The sequence below is a fragment of the Geotrypetes seraphini genome, chromosome 1 (assembly GCF_902459505.1).
Source record: "Geotrypetes seraphini chromosome 1, aGeoSer1.1, whole genome shotgun sequence".
In the NCBI taxonomy this organism is placed as follows: domain Eukaryota; kingdom Metazoa; phylum Chordata; class Amphibia; order Gymnophiona; family Dermophiidae; genus Geotrypetes; species Geotrypetes seraphini.
Genome location: NC_047084.1, coordinates 117,067,659 through 117,086,005, shown reverse-complemented (window position 1 = coordinate 117,086,005; position 18,347 = coordinate 117,067,659). Strand labels below are relative to the sequence as shown.

At 42.5% G+C, this 18,347-nt stretch overlaps 1 long non-coding RNA gene across 1 annotated transcript; it reads right to left on the bottom strand.

The window, feature by feature from the left end:
- Window positions 1-755: 755 nt before the first annotated feature.
- LOC117355111 lies at window positions 756-11,892 on the bottom strand. The gene is made up of 3 exons (XR_004538295.1): window positions 11,810-11,892; window positions 9,085-9,260; window positions 756-1,552 (listed from the first exon to the last, which is right to left on the bottom strand). It is a non-coding gene; the product is annotated as an uncharacterized LOC117355111 (long non-coding RNA).
- Between the last annotated feature and the right edge of the window lie 6,455 nt (window positions 11,893-18,347).

Here is an 18,347-nt window from a genome sequence, read left to right as displayed (position 1 = left end):
GGACAGTGGTTTAGTGATAGTATTTTAGATCTTCTAATAAGTATACCACTATTTGTGAAACTAAAATCTTTGTTGCGCTTTCCTCCACAGTATACATATTGAGGTCTATAAATCTGTTCCAGTACATCTCATGAAATCACCCTGTAACAGAGTTTAAGTTCATCCGCAGAGAGGCAAACCTTACCAAACTCTTATCACTCAAAGATGTTAAGAGTCAGCCTAAAGACTGACCCCTGTGGCACACCACTGATAACTTTCTCGGCGAGAACTCCATTTGCCACTATCATATTAAGAAATAGGGAGGGACTTGTATATCGCTTTTTTGCAGTTACACAACCACATTCAAAGCAGTTCACATACAGGTCATTCAAGCATTTTCCCTATCTGTCTTGGTGGGCTCTCTAATGTACCGGGTTAGTGGAGGATTAAGTGGCTTGCCCAGGGTCACAAGGACCAGTGTGGGGTTTGAACCCACAACCTCAGGGTGCTAAGGCTGGAGCTTTAACCACTGCACCACACTCTCCTCCAATACAATATCAGAAATGAGCCAAGTATAGAACAATAAATCCATTGTGACATCACTGATGAGGTTGGCTCTTATTGGTGGAATGAGGCATTATGACATCGCAACCTCAGCTCTGTAATGTTGCTAAACTTTGGGTTTTTGCCAGATATGATGATATCAGGGAAAGGGATTGGGACACCACCTTTTTGTAGTTTTAAAACCACACTCAAAATGGTTTACATACAGGTACTTTGAGCATTTTCCCTATCTGTCCTGGTGGGCTCACAATCAGCGTAGGGTTTGAACCCACAACCTCAGGGTGCCGAGTCCATACCTCTAACCACTGCACCACACTCTCCTTCCACTTAACCAGTCAGTTTAGGGCCCGCACTCGGTTTATTTATCAGTAACATTAGTATGTGGAACCATGTCATAGTCAAAAGGCATCACAGGTCAAATGCATCCATGTATATTTACACGTGTTCAGGAGCAGCTGCAAATGGATGCAGATACTCTATGAATCTACTCACGCCCAGCCCAAGTTCTTGTACAGTAGGTACAAACTTTCTCTGTGCCTACTTTATACACACATAACCTGGGGAAATTTCATAAACCCAGAGGAAAAAGGTTGATAAAATCATCCCCTTAGAGGTCTAATTACTGGGAAATCAACACATTAAAACCTTGTAACAGAAGTTAATTATGCCTAAGATGTTCTTATGTTACCTACCATAATGGGCAAAATTCTGACCCAATGAATATTAAGAAATAATGAGATGTTGAAAGGCCATGGATTTGATATACAAGACCAAAGTGGTTTACATAGACAGTATATACAGGGATCACAATCTAAGTTGCCTGAAAATGCATGATTGGATGCACTGGGAGGGGCCTTTCTGCTACTTGTACCCCTGTGCAAATTCATGTCATGCTTACATGGCCTTTAAAGATCTTGTGAGCGCCATGTAAAGATTAATCCTGTCTTTGTGGCATCTCTCTGTACTTCTGATTCCTGCTGCTGTTCCTGTGGCTGACTCTGCTGGGAGCCTGAAATAAATGCAAAAGGTAGGTTCAACTGCAGGTCTTTATGTTCATGCATTCAAGAATCTACGCCTTCATAATGAGCATTGTACATATGGGAACCTATAGATTCAGGCTTTGTACTAGAGCATCCCCAGTGTTAGGAAAGGCAAGGATTGGGTTTGATCCAACTATTCTAGTTTAAGCTCATTTAATAACACTGGCCAACACTCATTTTGGTGCCTCAAATGTTAGACCTATTTCTGGGTATATTTGACCTGCTGAATCCAAAAATGGCAACCGTTTTCTTGTATCAGCTCTAGATTTTGAGATACAGAACATGTGCCATATACCACTCTTCACTCTTCTCACTCATTAAAAAAATCTGGATATTTGAATGTAATGCTTAAATTAATATTGTGACAGGGAAGCTCCTGTCACGGTGAAAACTACTACTGAAACTCCCCAGAATGCAGCACAAGGCTGGATAAAACCAGACATGGAGTCAGGACAGCTGGCTCAGGCAAAAGAAGGCAAGCCCAGGCAGGTTCCAGCACAGCTGAAGAGCCAATTAAGAAAGGCTCTGCAGACCACTGATTTCCCCTATCACTCCTTTTCTGAAGTCAGGGAGAAACCTGAGGCTAATTTAGAAGGGGGTGGAGTCAGACCCCGGGGTTGGCCTTATAGGAAAGATCAATTTACTGGAGAAAGGAGAAGGGAGGAACCGAGAGAAGAAACGAGAGTGAGGAGAGAGGAGAACCAGAAGGAGTGGTTGAGAAGCCAAACTACTCACGTGGGTTCCAGGTCACAGAGGGTGCCTCAAGCCCAGCAGGAACGTAGGGCAAGAAGCCCACACCTAGGGAAAGGTGTTACTGCCCTGGAGAGGTATTGTGACTGGCAACTCAAGTCCCAAAGAGCAGGGCTGGGAAAGCCTCCCCAGAGAAAAGCTGCAGATAGTTTTGCAGACGTACAGAGAGGGGGAGGGGAAGCACAAACAGAAAGAAGTGAAGAAACTTCAAGCCAGAGTTCCCGGGAGTGTGAATGGGAAATGGACAGCGTGCTAAGTAATGAGATAAGTGAAGAGGGCATGGACCTTGGAGAATATGATGTTTGCCTGTCCTAAGTTAAACTCCTGAAGAACGGTCTCCTATTGTTTGTATACCCGACAGCACGAGCAGTGCGGGCAGAGTTAACAAGGTGCTAATAATGTGTTAAACAAATGCAGAGAGCTAAGAAGGAGAAGGCTGGACGCAAGCCGTGCTCAGCTAGCTAGGCTCGTAAAAGGTGAAGTCCAGAGTGAGAGCCATCAAGCCCGGCTGGGGCTACGAGCCAAGGAAAGCATTAACTGACTTATACGTTTGCTGGGATTTTACTTGTGATAAGGAAGTGCAATCTTGCTCCTTAATAGAACCTGGACTGTAAGAGTATAATGGGGGAGAGGCCCTCTAAGCACTGTAACCAACTGAAGTGAATGTTTTATGTTTTTTCTTCTGCTGTTTTATTTTCTTTGAACTTTGGGACATTAATAAACCTGATACTATATTCTAAAGAATCCGGTATCCGAGTCTTCCTTCCACTGCCCTATAAAAGGCGTATCAAAAATCTTACTTGTGGTCCGTGCCGCAGTTTCCCACTTACTCGGGGACGGGCCCGGTCACAATATATTTTAAGCATAAAGGAAACATTAAAAATTAAAAGAAAAGTGTATAATATGAAAATCTACAACCTTTTCATACCAAAAGCACAAGTTTATCATACAGATTGTCTAGTCATTCGACACACAAGAAGCTCCTTTTGTAAGACTTCCGAGAGTGGGATCTGAAGGACAATCCTGTATAATAGCCATCATGTGTGCATCCCATCTTCCTTGGGTTCAGGCTTCCTTTGTTTTTATGTCTTGGAGAAATCTTTCACCTTGCTTTTCGCTTAAATCACCAACGTTCTTTGGAAAGCAATCTAAGTGACTGTGCAGGTAATGAAATTTAACACTCATGTTACAGCCAAGTTTGTTGAAATGAAAGAGCTTTTCCTCTACTAATTGTGTGTAGTTGTCGCACTGTTCCCTCTAAGCTGAGCAGGAGTCCTCCACCCACAGTCTCACCAATAGAGGGTGCTGTTTTACTGTCACATTTTTCAATTGTGAGGGACAGGCAAGTTCTGCAGGACTCCAGGGAACATACCTGTCTTTAGCGACTGAAAATATTCCACCCCCTAGTGGTAGCAATGCAGCTGGAGGACACCTGCTCAGCTTAGAGGGAACAGACGGCCTTCTTGTTGCCAAGAAAGTTTTTCACAACAAGAACAAATGAAGACCAGGTACATGATTCAATTTCACTCATTGATGTTATGAAATGTGGGTCATTTATGATCTGTGGACATCTGACGATCCAATGTTTTGGATGTAAAAGTACTTTGGAAATATGTAAACACTCTCACGATATCTGCTAACTCGACTGCAAATACACAAACCAGGTAACAGAAGACAAAGTTGAAAAACTCGTACTACAGCTCTGTTTGTTTTTCCTCCCGCTCGAGATACGCATAAGAACTTTTTCCAGCGCCTGTGTGCTTATCAGGAATCTAGTTGGGATAAGGAGTTGCATATTTCAGAAAGTTATTAAAGTCGTCTCTATTTGTACGGGCTTTATGATTTCTGTCTAGGTCGCTGGGTTGTCCGGTTTCTTACTCTTTGTGAACTGCATGGATCCGCAAGGTTTTGCAAACTAGAAACGTAATGCAATGTTATAATTTAAATCTATGTGCAACTATTTCAAACAGATCCTGTTGAGAAACCTTTGAAATACAAATTTATGTAGTCTAAGGAAACCTTGTTTACCATCTAAATTTTTTGCACATAATTTTGTCATTTGATTTTTACATTTTTATGCCAGTGTGTATTATGGGAAAGGAAGTATACTTCTCCCTCCGTATTCGCTGTGTGATAGGGGATTAACAGACCCGCGAATAACTTTTTCAAGTTCAAGTTTTGAAGTTTATTTTTAACTTATTGAATCGCTTAATTTAATTTGCTAAGCGATTTACAAAAAAGAAAAAGGTGTAGGTTAATTATAATAGACTAGCTGATGCCCCGGCGTTGCACGGGTATTTAATTATAGCAATAACACTGTAAATGGATTCAAATAAAGATACTTTATAGTGGTGAATGAAATTATTTTTTTACAGCTTTATAAAAAGTACAATATTCAAATTATAATGTGAAATATTTGACAAAATGAATACAATACAACTAACACAAAACTTGATTATAAACAACATTTTTAGTTTCACCTCCAGGAGCAAGAACATATAAATTCTTGGGTGAACCCACCCTTGAGCAAGCAACATAGAGTTGTCCATGGGAAAAACAGGGGGATCTTAAATCCACTCCACAGTATGTAATAGTCTGTCCCTGTGATTTGTTGATTGTGATAGAGAATGCAAGTCTCACTGGAATTTGCAATCTCTTAAACTGAAAAGGAAGATGTGTTGGAATAAGTGGTATCCGCGGGATAAATACGGTTTCACCTTGTCCCTTTCCAGTTAAGATAGTCGCTTCAATTACATTGGCCAGTAACCTCTTTACACAAAGCCTTGTGCCATTGCAAAGTTTTGGTGGGTCAAGGTTGCTAAGTAAAATAACTGGAGATCCCACAGCTTTTTACATTTTTTCCATTGACTTGAATGGGTGAAATCAGATTTTCCGTTTGTAGCTCCGCCCACGTGTGCAGGTGGGCCGCGAGACCCCCAGAACATATCACCCCAGGTAGTGAGGGATCTGCATACCAAGTTTCGTTCAAATCGGTCAAGCCGTTTTTGCGTGATCGCGGCACATACACACATACATACCTCCGATTTTATATATATAGATTAAATAGGTTTGACATACTAACATACAAACTAACAGATACATAAGGGAAGCAAGGGCAGAACTACAATTGTATATATAAAAGAAAACATAAATGGTAAAAACAGTAGGTAGGGTGATTTAAAAAAAAAAAAATATATATATATAATTATAAATTAAAATATGATTATAAGTTAAAAGTGTCTTTAAAAAGGAAACTCTTCAGAATGCCTTTAAAAAGTTTTAGATCATTTTCCTCTCTTATATACTGAGGTAAAGTGTTCCATAATTGTGGAGCCATTATAGAAAAAATATCAAGACGACAAGTTCCGATAACTTTTAGCGATGGAACTGTTAAAAGTTTTCGATTAGTGGACCTTAAAGAACGTGATGTACTGTGTGGAATAAGTTACTTATTAATGAATTGAGGTTCGTTTGAGGACAATGTTTTAAAAACTAGAAGTAAAATTTTAAAAGTAATACGATGAGCGACGGGAAGCCAATGAGATTCAATCAGAAGTGGCGTGACATGGTCAAATTTTTTAGAGTTGTGTATTAATTTGATGGCGGTATTTTGAACTATCTGCAGTCTCCTCTTTTCTTTTTGGATAACATTTATTAGTAAAGAGTTACAATAATCAAGTTTCGAAATAATTAACAAGTGGATCAATATATTGAGTGATTTTGGTTCTAAAAATTTAGCAATTGAAAGGATCATATGCAGCCTATAAAAACAAGATCTGACAATGTTAGTTATATGTTCGTGGAAAGATAACCTATCATCTATAATGATACCTAATATTTTTAGGGATTTTACTGATTTTAGATGAACATTGTCTAAAATAAATGGAACACTTAGACTTATGTCTTTTTTCCAAGGGAAAAATAGTGTTTTGGATTTCTGTATGTTTAAAGCTAACATATTAGAGCTAAGCCATTGTTTAATATCTACTGGTTTTCTATTAATTTCAGCTATTTCATCTTTATTGTCTGGGTTAAGTGGATGAAGCAATTGAACATCATCAGCATAAGTGAAGGTAGTGAAGCCTATAGATCGACATAGGCATAGTAATGGAGAAAGAAAGATATTGAATAAAAGAGGGGATAATATGGGTCCTTGGGGGATACCATAATTAGAAATATAAGGTTTTGAAATTGTGTTTTTAAAGGTAACATTAGATGAACGATCAGAGAGAAAAGAGTTAAACCATTCGAGAACTTGACCACCAATTCCTATTGATTTCAATCTGTCAAGAAGTAATACGTGGTCAATGGTGTCGAATGCTGCTGATAGGTCAAGAGAAAAAAGAACAACAGAATTATGGTGATCTAAGTGGTAAAGTATGTTTGTGGTTAGTAGAGTGATTCCGTAGAGTGATTTTTCCTAAAACCTGTTTGATTTGGATGTAGGACATTAGTTGTTTCCACAAAATCTGATAATTGTTCAAATACCAGTCTTTCAGTTAGGAATTTTAGCTATGGGCCGGTAATTGGAGGCATTCTCAAAACTGGCTTTGTGATCTTTTATTATTGGAGTAATGGAGGCCTCTTTCCATGCTGATGGTAATAGACCCAGTTCTAAACTATTTTGAATAAGGTTATGGATGTGAGAGCCAAAACATACGAAAAAAATTTTTTAAAATTACTGGAGGAATGATCTCATCATGAGTGCCTTTTAAATTAACTCTTAGAAAAAGATGTTTTATATCATCTAATGTGGGGAGGTTGAACGAGAAGCATTTTGCAAGTGGTAGTTGATAGTCATTAGAAGTATGTATCTGCGCATTGGATATAACCGGAATAAATGTATTCCGAATATCTTTGATTTTTTTTTACAAAAATTGTTGGGAAGCTCCTGGGCAGTTAGACTATTTGTTAAGTTAGTGTCTGATCTTTGAGTATTGGGGGCAATTGATTTAATAATAGAGAACAGTATCGAATAATTTTTTGTCTTTAAGATTTTATTAGAGTAGTAGTTTTGTTTTTTTTTTTGCAAGATTAATTTTGGTCTTATAAAAGTGAGCATGTTCTTTGTAAAAATGTAAGTTGATCCTCTCGAGTGATCTTAGTTGTTTTTTTAGAAAGACGAGCTCTTCTGAGAACCAAGGGTTTAGTAATTTGCGTGGGGAACTCATTTAGAAATTATAGGTGCTTCTTTATCCAATAAAGATTAAATAGCTAAATTCCAGTTAGTAAGATGGGTTTCCATTGCGTTAGAATTTGTGTTTGATGTTTGTATGTTAAATGATGAAGTTATATTTGATAATTCTAAGTTAGAGTAGTTACGATAAGAGATATCTTTTTTTTGTTCTTGAGGGTGCTTTGAAGTGTGCTTAGAGGAGCATTTGATTGTAATGAGGTGATGGTCAGACCAGGGTACTGGTGTAATATGCAAATCTGAAAGAGTCGAAATGTTAGACTTAGGGGTTAAAATCATGTTATCCGCTGTTTTCTATTAAAAACCATCGTGAATATAGTGAAACGGTGAATAACATGGTGGGAGACCTGGCCTGTTCCTGAAAGAGAGGCAAAATACGGTGAAGAAAGTGTTTGGTATCGGCGATTTTCTCTGTAAACACTTGGAATCCATGATTTCTCTATGCAAGCTGACATCTCTCCCCTCTACATCCTTCCCTCACCCCCCCCCCCGGCAACTTTGATCACTTTGATATTGAACCACTTGTAACCCTGCTCAATTGATGTAAACCACTTGTAACCTTGTTTAATTGATGTGAACCGCCTAGAACTCTTCCGGGTATGGCGGTATACAATAATAATAAAGTTATTATTATCATTTGGGGGGAGGAGCCAGCAAGCTAAAAACCGTGAATAATCAAAACTGCGATTCTGAAACCGGGAATACGGAGGGAGAAGTGTAGATGAATAGTGAAACAAAGGTCATTATTTACAAAAAAAAAAATGTATAAATTCCCCATTCAAAAAAGAAAGCGATAAAAAAATTAATAAATTCAACCATATCTAAGAAACTAGAGCTGATGCAGTCTATCCAATGCAATTTTCTGAATCTGCACCCCAAATAACCCCAGGAATAGGTCAAAAAACCCAAGGCACCAAACAGTGTAATCAGTGATGAATTATCAGCTTCATATGATAGATCTTTCATCTTCTTTGTTTCACGCTCTGAGTATTCCTGGTTGACAAACTCATTAACCAGGGATTACCAAAACTCCATCAGTGTCATCAGCGCTACTCAGATTTTTTTTTTTCCTTTTTGAGTGGGTACTCAAGGATATTGAGTGTCAGCACCTTTTCCATTGCTTGAGAAAAACGACCCATGGTCCAAGTATTATTAAAGAGCTCTCAGTGGATTTTAAGGCAGGTTGCAGGGGGCCTCAGTGATCACCCCGCTCTTGGCCCGGTTTGTGAACAGCGGTACCTTTTCTGCTAGAAAAAAAAAATGTCTGGATGCTATTTTGCTAAAACCCTCATTTTGCAAAGAGTTTCTATATGGGAAATGCTCACAACGCCCCAATTATTTTGCAAAAGGCTTTCTTAAACTTGGAGATTTTTCTATGTATACGGCCGTTGTTGAATACATGGATCTGGCATCCCTGGCAAATGCTCTGTGACGTAAGTGCTTTTCATTAACCCAGGTCTATTTTTCTTTCTTTTTTTTTTGGTTCAGGAAGCTGCAAATGTGAACTAAATAAAGCCTTTAAAAACTGTTTTCCATGATTAAGGCACAGGCACTCACACTGAGTTTATGCAGCTGCCAGAGATTTGATCCTAGTGCAGTCTATGGATTCCATAACGTCATCTGCAAAATGGGTTTGGACCTGTAGCTTCTGTTTCTTGCAAATCCAGTAGCGCTTTGTACTATACATACCACCAACTTTAACACTATCGTCATGAGTGGTATAATATATATTTCTGAAATAACAAAGGAGAAGTTCAGATAACACATGTTCAGATACTAGCCACCACCTGATAAAACATCCCCTGTCAGCGACAATGGCTGCTGTCTTTGGACTACACAGATGCTCTTTCTAGCCCCAAGGGTCACTGGCACACAGACCCCACTTCAGAGGACATAATTTGAGGTTGAGGGGTGGTAGATTCAAAGGCAATGTTAGGAAATTCTACTTTACCCAAGAGAGGTGGTAGAGAGGAAAACTGTGACTGAGTTCAAAGAAGCGAGGGATGAACACAAAGGAGTTCATAATAAAAAAAAAAAAAGTCTAAAAAGTGTCCTAAGTGGCTACTTGGACGATCAAAAAGCCTGATCGTCCAAGTACCCATAACCAAAGCTGGTTTTTAGACGTATCTAAAACCAACTTAGGCCTTTCCCCTGCCTCTAAACGCACAGAGAGAAAAGAGGTGTGTTTAGAGGAGGGGAAAGGGCGGGCAGTGGGCGGGAAGTGGGCCGACCTACACCTAGCCGTACAACAGGTATAACCAATACAGTTTAGTCGGCACTTAGACCTTTTTCACTTAGACGAAATAAAACCAGGTCTAAGTGCCGAAAAATGGGCCGCTGAGCTGATGGCCGTTGGCGCCATCAGTTCAGCGGCCCAGCAACCTAACCATCGCAGCAGGAGAGATGCCTCATCTCCCCTACCGCGATGCCATCACTCTTCTACCTGAACTGCCGCGACCCGCAGCAGTTCGGGTAGAGGAGTTATGGCATCGCAGTAGGGGAGATGAGGCATCTCTCCTGCCGCGATGAATCACTCCCCCCGAAACACAACATCGGGGCAAGAGGGAGCCTAAGCCTTCTTGCCCTGCGGAAGCCGCGACCCCTCCCCCCCCGATAACATCGGGGCAAGAGGGAGCCCAAGCCCTCTTGCCCCAAGCACCCGTGGCACCCCCGACTCGTTCGGGCCAGGAGGGAGCCCAAGCCCTCCTGGCCCAGGCGACCCCCCTACCCCCACCCCCACTACAGTACGGGCAGGAGGGATCCCAGGCCCTCCTGCCCTCGACACACCCCCATCCCCCCAACATCCGCCCCCCCAAGATCGCCCCCCCAGCCGACCCGCGACCCCCCCGGCCGACCCCACGACCCCCCCTTCCCCGTACCTATTTTAGGTTGGCCGGACAGACGGGTGCCAAACCCGTCCGTCCGGCATGCAGCTCAACGAAGAATGGGGCTGGATTGGCCCAGGGGCACCAAAGCCCCGCCTCCTGGTGGGGCCTAAGGCGCCTGGGCCAATCAGAATAGGCCCAGGAGCCTTAGGCCCCTCCTGCGGGTCTGCTGGGGGGGCCGATTGGGGGTTCTTGGGGGGGCGGACGTTGGGGGGGATGGGGGTGCGTCGAGGGCAGGAGGGCCTAGGATCCCTCCTTCCCGTACTATAGTGGGGGTGGGGGTAAGGGGGTCGCCTGGGCCAGGAGGGCTTGGGCTCCCTCCTGGCCCGAACGAGTCGGGGGTGCCGCGGGTGCCTGGGGCAAGAGGGCTTGGGCTCCCTCTTGCCTCGATGTTATCGGGAGGGGGGGATCGCAGCTTCAACGGGGCAAGAGGGCTTGGACTCCCTCTTGCCCCGATATCGTCGGGAGGGGGGGGGGTCGTGGTTTGACATGGCAGGAGGGCTTGGGCACCCTCCTGCCTGGATCGTTGTTGGGGGGGGGGAGGATTCTGTAACCGGTGTTGTTTTTGACAGACACCGGTTACAGAATCCAGCTTTTAGGCGAAGGACTGGCTCCTCCTTCGCCTAAAAGCCCTTCTGTTGGACGTTTTGTGTTTTTTTTTCATTATGGTTAAAAAGTGAAGACGTGCTGTGGGGGTACTTTTAGACGTAGTGGAGATTGGGCGTTTAGGCAGAGGAAGGCCATAATCAAAACATGGACGTATGTTTTGGTTATGGATACTTTCCCTGCTTCTGGGTTGAACGTTTAGGGACTTAGGCCAAAAGGGGACTTAGACGTTTTTTTTAATTTTGCCCCTCTAATTGTGTATATAAAAAAGGAACATGTTGAACAGATCTGACCACATATAAACCTTTTACTATTCTCAAGTATTCTCTAATACAGGGGTAGACAACTCCGGTCCTCAAGGGCCGGAATCCAGTCAGGTTTTCAGGATTTCCCCAATGAATATGCATTGAAAGCAGTGCATGCAAATAGATCTCATGCATATTCATTGGGGGAAATCCTGAAAACCCAACTGGATTCCGGCCCACCTCTTATCTAATATCACAGGTAACCACTATATTGCTCTCATATTTATAATAATAAATAAGTTTATTACTTAGTGAGCTATATTATTGAAATTCTATTTTACAAATATTTGTATTTTTTACTGTATTATTGTTTTTCGCTGATTGTCCAGCTCTTTTTAATGTAAACCGCTTAGAACTTTTGGTTATGGCGGTATAAAAGAATAAAGTGATTATTATTATTATGTTCTGAAATGCTCCCAAGGTAGCCGGTTTTGGGTTCAGTGCTAACAGGTTAAGAGACTCATTTTCAAAGCACTTGGGGCTTACATTTTTGAGCCATCATGCCATCCATATATATCTCTCCAAACAGGGGACCAATATTTTCCAAATTTCTCTTTTATAAGATTCTGAAAGACATAATAGCATAAAAGCATTTACACATCACCTGTTATCACCCTTCTGTTCATACCATTGTTATGAAAATTATACAGTATCCAAAGACAAATCACACAGAGCTGAATATACGGTGATGGGACAAAAGCACGAGACTTCGGTGCACGAACATTTCAGCGCAAATAAATCGGCGCAAGACCCCAGTGCGCTGCCTAAAAAGTTACTTTTAAAGAGCTCCAACGGGGTATGTGTGGGGGGAACTCCCCCAATTTACTTCATACTCTTCATGCTGCTGTTGGGGGGGGCTGTAGGGGGGCACCTCCCCCCCCATTATAAAGAAAACTTAATTTTTTCCTAAAAAATCGGGAAAAAGTTAAGTTTATTCTATAATGGAGGGTTCCAACCCCCCAACCCCCCCCCCCCCAACAGCAGCACGAAGAGTATGAAGTAAACTGGGGGGTTCCCCACTCACACCCTGCGTTGGAGCTCTTTAAAAGTAACTTTATAGGCGGTGCACTGGAGTCTTGCGCCGATTTGTCTGCGCTGAAATGTCAGTGCGCCGAAGTCCCGCGCGCAAATGATTATGAACCAAATATACATTTAAGTAACAGACAGTAAAAATACCTTTGAAAACCCTGGTGTCCATCAGTTTTCAGTAGCTCAATACAGATAATGCCACCAAAAAGTGTCAAATTAGCACACAACTGTTTGTTTTAAACAGGAATCAAAACAATGTAACACTATAGCACAGAATTAATAAGAACATAAGAGTAGGCATACTGGGTCACACCAATGGCCCATCAAGCCCAGTAGCCCGTTCTCATGGTGGCCAATCCAGGTCACTAGTACCTGGCCAAAACCCAAAGAGTAGCAACATTCCATGCTCTGATCCAGGGCAAGCAGTGGCTTCCCCCATGTCTTTCTCAATAACAGACTACTGACTTTTCCTCCAGGAACTTGTCCAAACCTTTCTTAAAACCAGCTACACTATCCGTTCTTACGAGTTCCAGAACATAAGAATAGCCTTACTGGGTCAGACCAATGGTTCATCAAGCTCAGTAACCCATTCTCAGGGTGGCCAATCCATGTCCCTAGTACCTGGCCAAAACCCAAAGAGTAGCAACATTCCATGCTACCGATCCAGGGCAAGCAGTGGCTTCCCCCATGTCTTTCTCAATAACAGACTATGGACTTTTCCTCCAGGAACTTGTCCAAACCTTTCTTAAAACCAGCTACGCTACCCGCTCTTACCACATCCTCTGGCAACACGTTCCAGAGCTTAAGTATTCTCTGAGTGAAAAATATTTTCCTCCTATTGCTTTTAAAAGTATTTCCCTGTAACTTGATCGAGTGTCCCCTAGTCTTTGTCATTTTTGACAGAGTGAAAAAATCGATCCACTTGTACCCGTTCTACTCCACTCAGGATTTTGTAGACTTCAATCATCTCCACTGGGACATTCAGAGTTCTAGACTCCAATATTCAATTGACAGCAGTCAGCGTGTTTTTATACACAGATCACCACCGGCTAAATTATCCAGCAATACACCGTGCCAGGCCATGTCTGGGAACCAGAACTGAATATTTCTGGATAATGTTAGGTGGCTTGATCACCTGGCCAATATTCAGCCAAGGCCACTTAAGAGTTATATGGCCCCGTCTGAATATCGGACCAGCTGCATAAGTTATTTTGTTGTTTTTTTAAACATAAAAACCAATCCCCCCCCCCCAACTCCCTTGCTCTCTCACTCCAAACATGCCCTTTGCCCCTGTGCTGGAACCTCCACCCTAAATAACCTCCCAAACCCACCCAATGTATAGGTAAGTCTCTCTGGGCCTAGCTTTGTCCCTGGTGGTCCAGTGGGGGTCAGTGGGGAAAAAGCGCAGCCCCTTCACTCCTGTCTAGTGGCAGCTGTTCAAAATGGCTGCTGTGACCACTCATAGCAGCTTACGCTCCTGCTCCCACCATCTCCTGTACTTTGGGTGGGAATGGGGGGGTGTACTTCCGGGCGGAGGGGAGTTACAGCATGGGGAGAGCTGGGGGCTTCAATACTGTATTTTCTATCACTAGGGACAGGTAGGCTCTCTGAAGTCCCTCACACAGCGCCCCCCACTGGCAGGACTCCCGATCAGCTTGGAGGGAACTGGGACTGCCTGGATAGCAATGCATATGCAAGAAGCCACAGCACTGTCTGGCACTTAACCAGTTAGTGGTAATAGTCAATCCACTAACCAGTTACGTAAGTGGATAAAGTTAGGAAGGGAAAAAGGCTGTCCTAACTTTAAGCTAACTCTGATCCTCTTTTACGAAGCCACAGTAGAGGTTTCTACTGCAAGCCAGGGCGCTACATGCTCTGACGCCGATCTGGGCCACGGTAGAAACCTCTACCGTGGCTTAGTGGAAGGGGGGGTGGCATATAAATGGAGACAGCCCAACCTACCTAAACGACCGCCTCATCCAAACCACCTCTACCAGGCATAGAAAAACACCCCCCCCATTCACTTACCCCCCAATCAAAGAAGTAAAATGGAAAAAACTATACAACGGACTACTGGCCACTCAGGCAGCGAAGATAGACAACCAAGTCTCCAACCCCAGACTACAAGATGTTCAGAAAGGACATAAAAACTATACTCTTCAAGAAATCCCTTAATAAAGCTTAATACCATGATAAAGCTTAACCCCCCCTCTTACCATCCCCTCCCTAACTCCAGATCCTAATTTTCCCTCTCTTGGAAACCTTCTCTGATCTAACGTTGTAACCCTTCTTCCATAACTCTTTTTGTAATCCGCTTTGAGCCGAAAGGTAATGGCGGAATAGAAATCTGTAATGTAATGTAATATCAACCAGTGTTCGGATAACTTCTGGATTTTCAAGGCTGGGCTTAATTTAGCCTATAGCAGTCTGCAGCTTAAAAACCCCCGACTGCCAGGAGCTGAATATTGTTCAGTAAGCATTTTTCTTTAAATTGAGCATTTAAAAATATAGAATTAAACAAGAGAGAAACCAAATCCGCCAGTAAAGCACTCTTTAGATTAGTCAACTCCCTTCTAGACACCGATTCTCACAAACGCCCTAGCTCAGAACTCCCGCCCCCCGCAATAATCCTAGCTGACTACTTTGCCAATAAAATCCAGACCTTAAAATCGTCACTTACTACTCCCAACACAGAGACAATATTTAACCTTCCAGCAGCAGACACAACAGGTTCAAGGGCCGACATGACCTGGAGCTCATTCGAAAACCCAGACTGGAACCTTTTCCTCAAACTCTTCTCAAAATACGCCAACTCCAACTGCCTATTAGACAACTGCCCACCCACCATTATTAAATCCGCCCCCCCCCCCCAATTCAAAACCGAACTCTTCAATTGGGTCTCACTATGCCTGTCCACTGGTCTCTTCCCAACTGAACTTGGCCACATTCTCGTATCCCCCCGCCTCAAAAACAACAAAGAACCCATCTCCTCCGCCACCAACTATAGACCCATCGCCAACATACCACTCTTCTAAAAACTCTTGGAAGGCCTCATTAACCATGACCTCATGAACTACCTAGAAAAGTTCAACATCCTTCACGATTCCCAATCCGGCTTCCGCTCAAACCACAGCACGGAAACGGTCTTAGCCGCCCTAACCAATTACCTCCTCCAATTATTCTCACTGGGCAAAAGCGCCCTAGTACTCCAATTCGACCTAAGCAGCGCTTTCTATCTGGTCGACCACGATATCATGCTCCGCTGCCTGGACTCCATTGGCATTTCCGGCCAAGTGCTACACTGGTTCTCATGCTTCCTAACTAACCGTACCTATCAGGTCCACAGCAATGGAACCTTCTCCCATCAATGGCGTAATTCCTGCGGAGTCCCACAAGGCTCCCCACTATCCCCCTCCCTCTTTAACATCTACATGGCACCTCTTGCACGGACACTAGCCGACTTAAACCTTAACTCATTCATTTACGCCGATGACATCACCATCATCATCCCCCTAACTTCACTCACCCAACAAACAGAACAACTCACATCCTCCATCCTCACCAAGTTAGAACTATGGACCTCACAATTTAAATTAAAATTGAACTCTGAAAAAACCAAAATCTTCCTGGCTAGCCCAAACCACAAAATAACAAACACCTCCATGAAACTGACCGGCCTTGGATTATCCTATCAACACCTCCATAAAAATACTCGGAGTCATCCTAGATAGATGCTTAACCTTCGAAGACCATACCAGTGCCCAGGTCAAAAAATGCTTCTGCACCCTCTGGAAACTTCGCACCATCAAACACCACTTTGACCACCTCTCCTTCCGCTTACTGGTCCAATCATTGATCTTAAGCATATTGGACTACTGTAATATCATATACCTAGGAGCCTATAAAAACACCATCAAACGTCTAAGAATAGTACAAAATGCTGCCGTCCGCATCATCTTCGGCCTCAAAAAATACGACCACGTTACCCCCTATTACACCAAACTCCACTGGCTGCCGGTAGAAGCAAGAATCACCTTTAAATTCGCTTGCCTCTGCTTCAAAACCTTAGCAGGCCCTTCACCAATCTACCTATCTGAGCACCTTGAAATTACTGGCCCCTCTTGTACTCGAAATACCTACCTGTTCTCCTTTCCCTCCCTGAAGGGCTGCCTCTACAAAAAATTCCTTGACCGATCACTAGCATTCCAAGCGGGCAAATGGAACAAATGCCTCTCTACTCTCATCTCCAATTCCCCCCACTATCAGGAAGTTAACTAAAACCTACCTTTTTGACAAATTCCTCTGATTTATCCTCCCTCCTCCTCCCCCCTCCCTCCTCTTCTGACCCCTCTTCCCTAGACCTTTACCGCCTCATGTAACACCGACATCTATAACGCTGCATTATCGAGCTTATAGCAAATGTAACCACTCTGAACATATATCCTAGCTGCCAAAATAACTTCACCGTATATTTATTGTCTAGAATGTAAAGGTAACTTGACCGAATATGTATCATCTAAAATTGTAAATATAACATCAACGAAATTGTAACTTCGCTGTAAATGTACAGTCTCTTCATCTGTTAACCGCATAGAACTTCCATGGTAATGCGGTATACAAGAATAAAGTTATTATTATTATTATTCCAAAAATGATTTCACTGGGAACCATCAGCCACATTTTAATGAGCTTATCAACCACAATGAATTACCACAGAGAATAAATGTGCATCATTGTACCTGGACAAGAGAATCTTCGTTCTTGAAGATAAGAAGTTCAGATTTTTTTGTGTCACAGTCTTTTTTACTGTCATCCCAATTATTCTTAGATGTAGAAAAGAAAAAACAGTTCCCGTGGATCAGTTCCCATGTTTTGGGGCAGCACTCTAGAGGGAAATAGTGAAATAACAATAAAACGTCATAGGAAAGATCTTGGAGGAAGTAATTAGCAGCACAACATTCATACCCAGAAAATCGAACTGTCTGTGTGGTGCAGACGTTACCGAGCTCTTGCAGTTGAAGATGAATTGTCACTTTCAAGTTCAAGTTCAAGTTTATTATTTGATAAATCGCCTATATAAAACATTCTAAGCGATGAACAATTTAAAAACAACTTATGGGGAAACAGACAATTTTAAAACAATTTTAAAACAGCATTTTAGAAAACAAATATTATTAAGACACAAGTAAAAAGTCAGGATATTTATAAGGTTTCTTTATACATGTGGCTTAGTGACAAACATGATATAAAAGGGAAAAAAAGTTACAATTATCTTAGTCAGAAAAACATAAAGGGGGTAAAAACGCAAGGAAGGGGGAAGAAAGTAAAAAAAAAAAAAAAAAAATTATTTTGTAAAAGTGTACATTGGCTTGATTGTTTAATTAATAAAAGCATCATTAAATAAAAATGTTTTTAAGAGTTTTCCTTCACTGTCAGGGGCAGAACTGCATTGGAAGCAGCGTAAAAACAGAAATCCTAGGATTGTTCCAGCTGGGTCCCCAATTGGAATATACAGAATAGAGGTGGGTCCCTTAAAGCCCCAGATTTTGAGGGAGAGTCTTTTCTATCTCCTTGTCGAATGGAAAGCATCAGACCATGTGGAGAGGGGCCTTGGAATGACTCATCATGGCCATTTCAGCACTGAGGGTCTACATTGAAGGAACTAAGGCTTGTTCGGCCTGTGTCCCGTATATGGACGTTCAGTTGAAGACGGGCTGGGGAGGGTTTTGATGGCTAAGATGGGCTGGAGTGAGCTTTGACGGAGACTCCAGTAGATGGAACCTATGCACACCACCGGGCAGAGCTCTGGGTTTCTGGCCCAGAAATATCTAAGGAAAAGGACCATTTAAACTAAATCAATTTATGGAGCACGTATGGTTGGGCAGACTGGATGGACCACTCGGGGCTTTATCTGCCGTCATTTACTATGTTACTATATTACTGAATGGATGCCATGAATTGCCCCATTCCACGAAGCGAGTGCACATAAGGATTC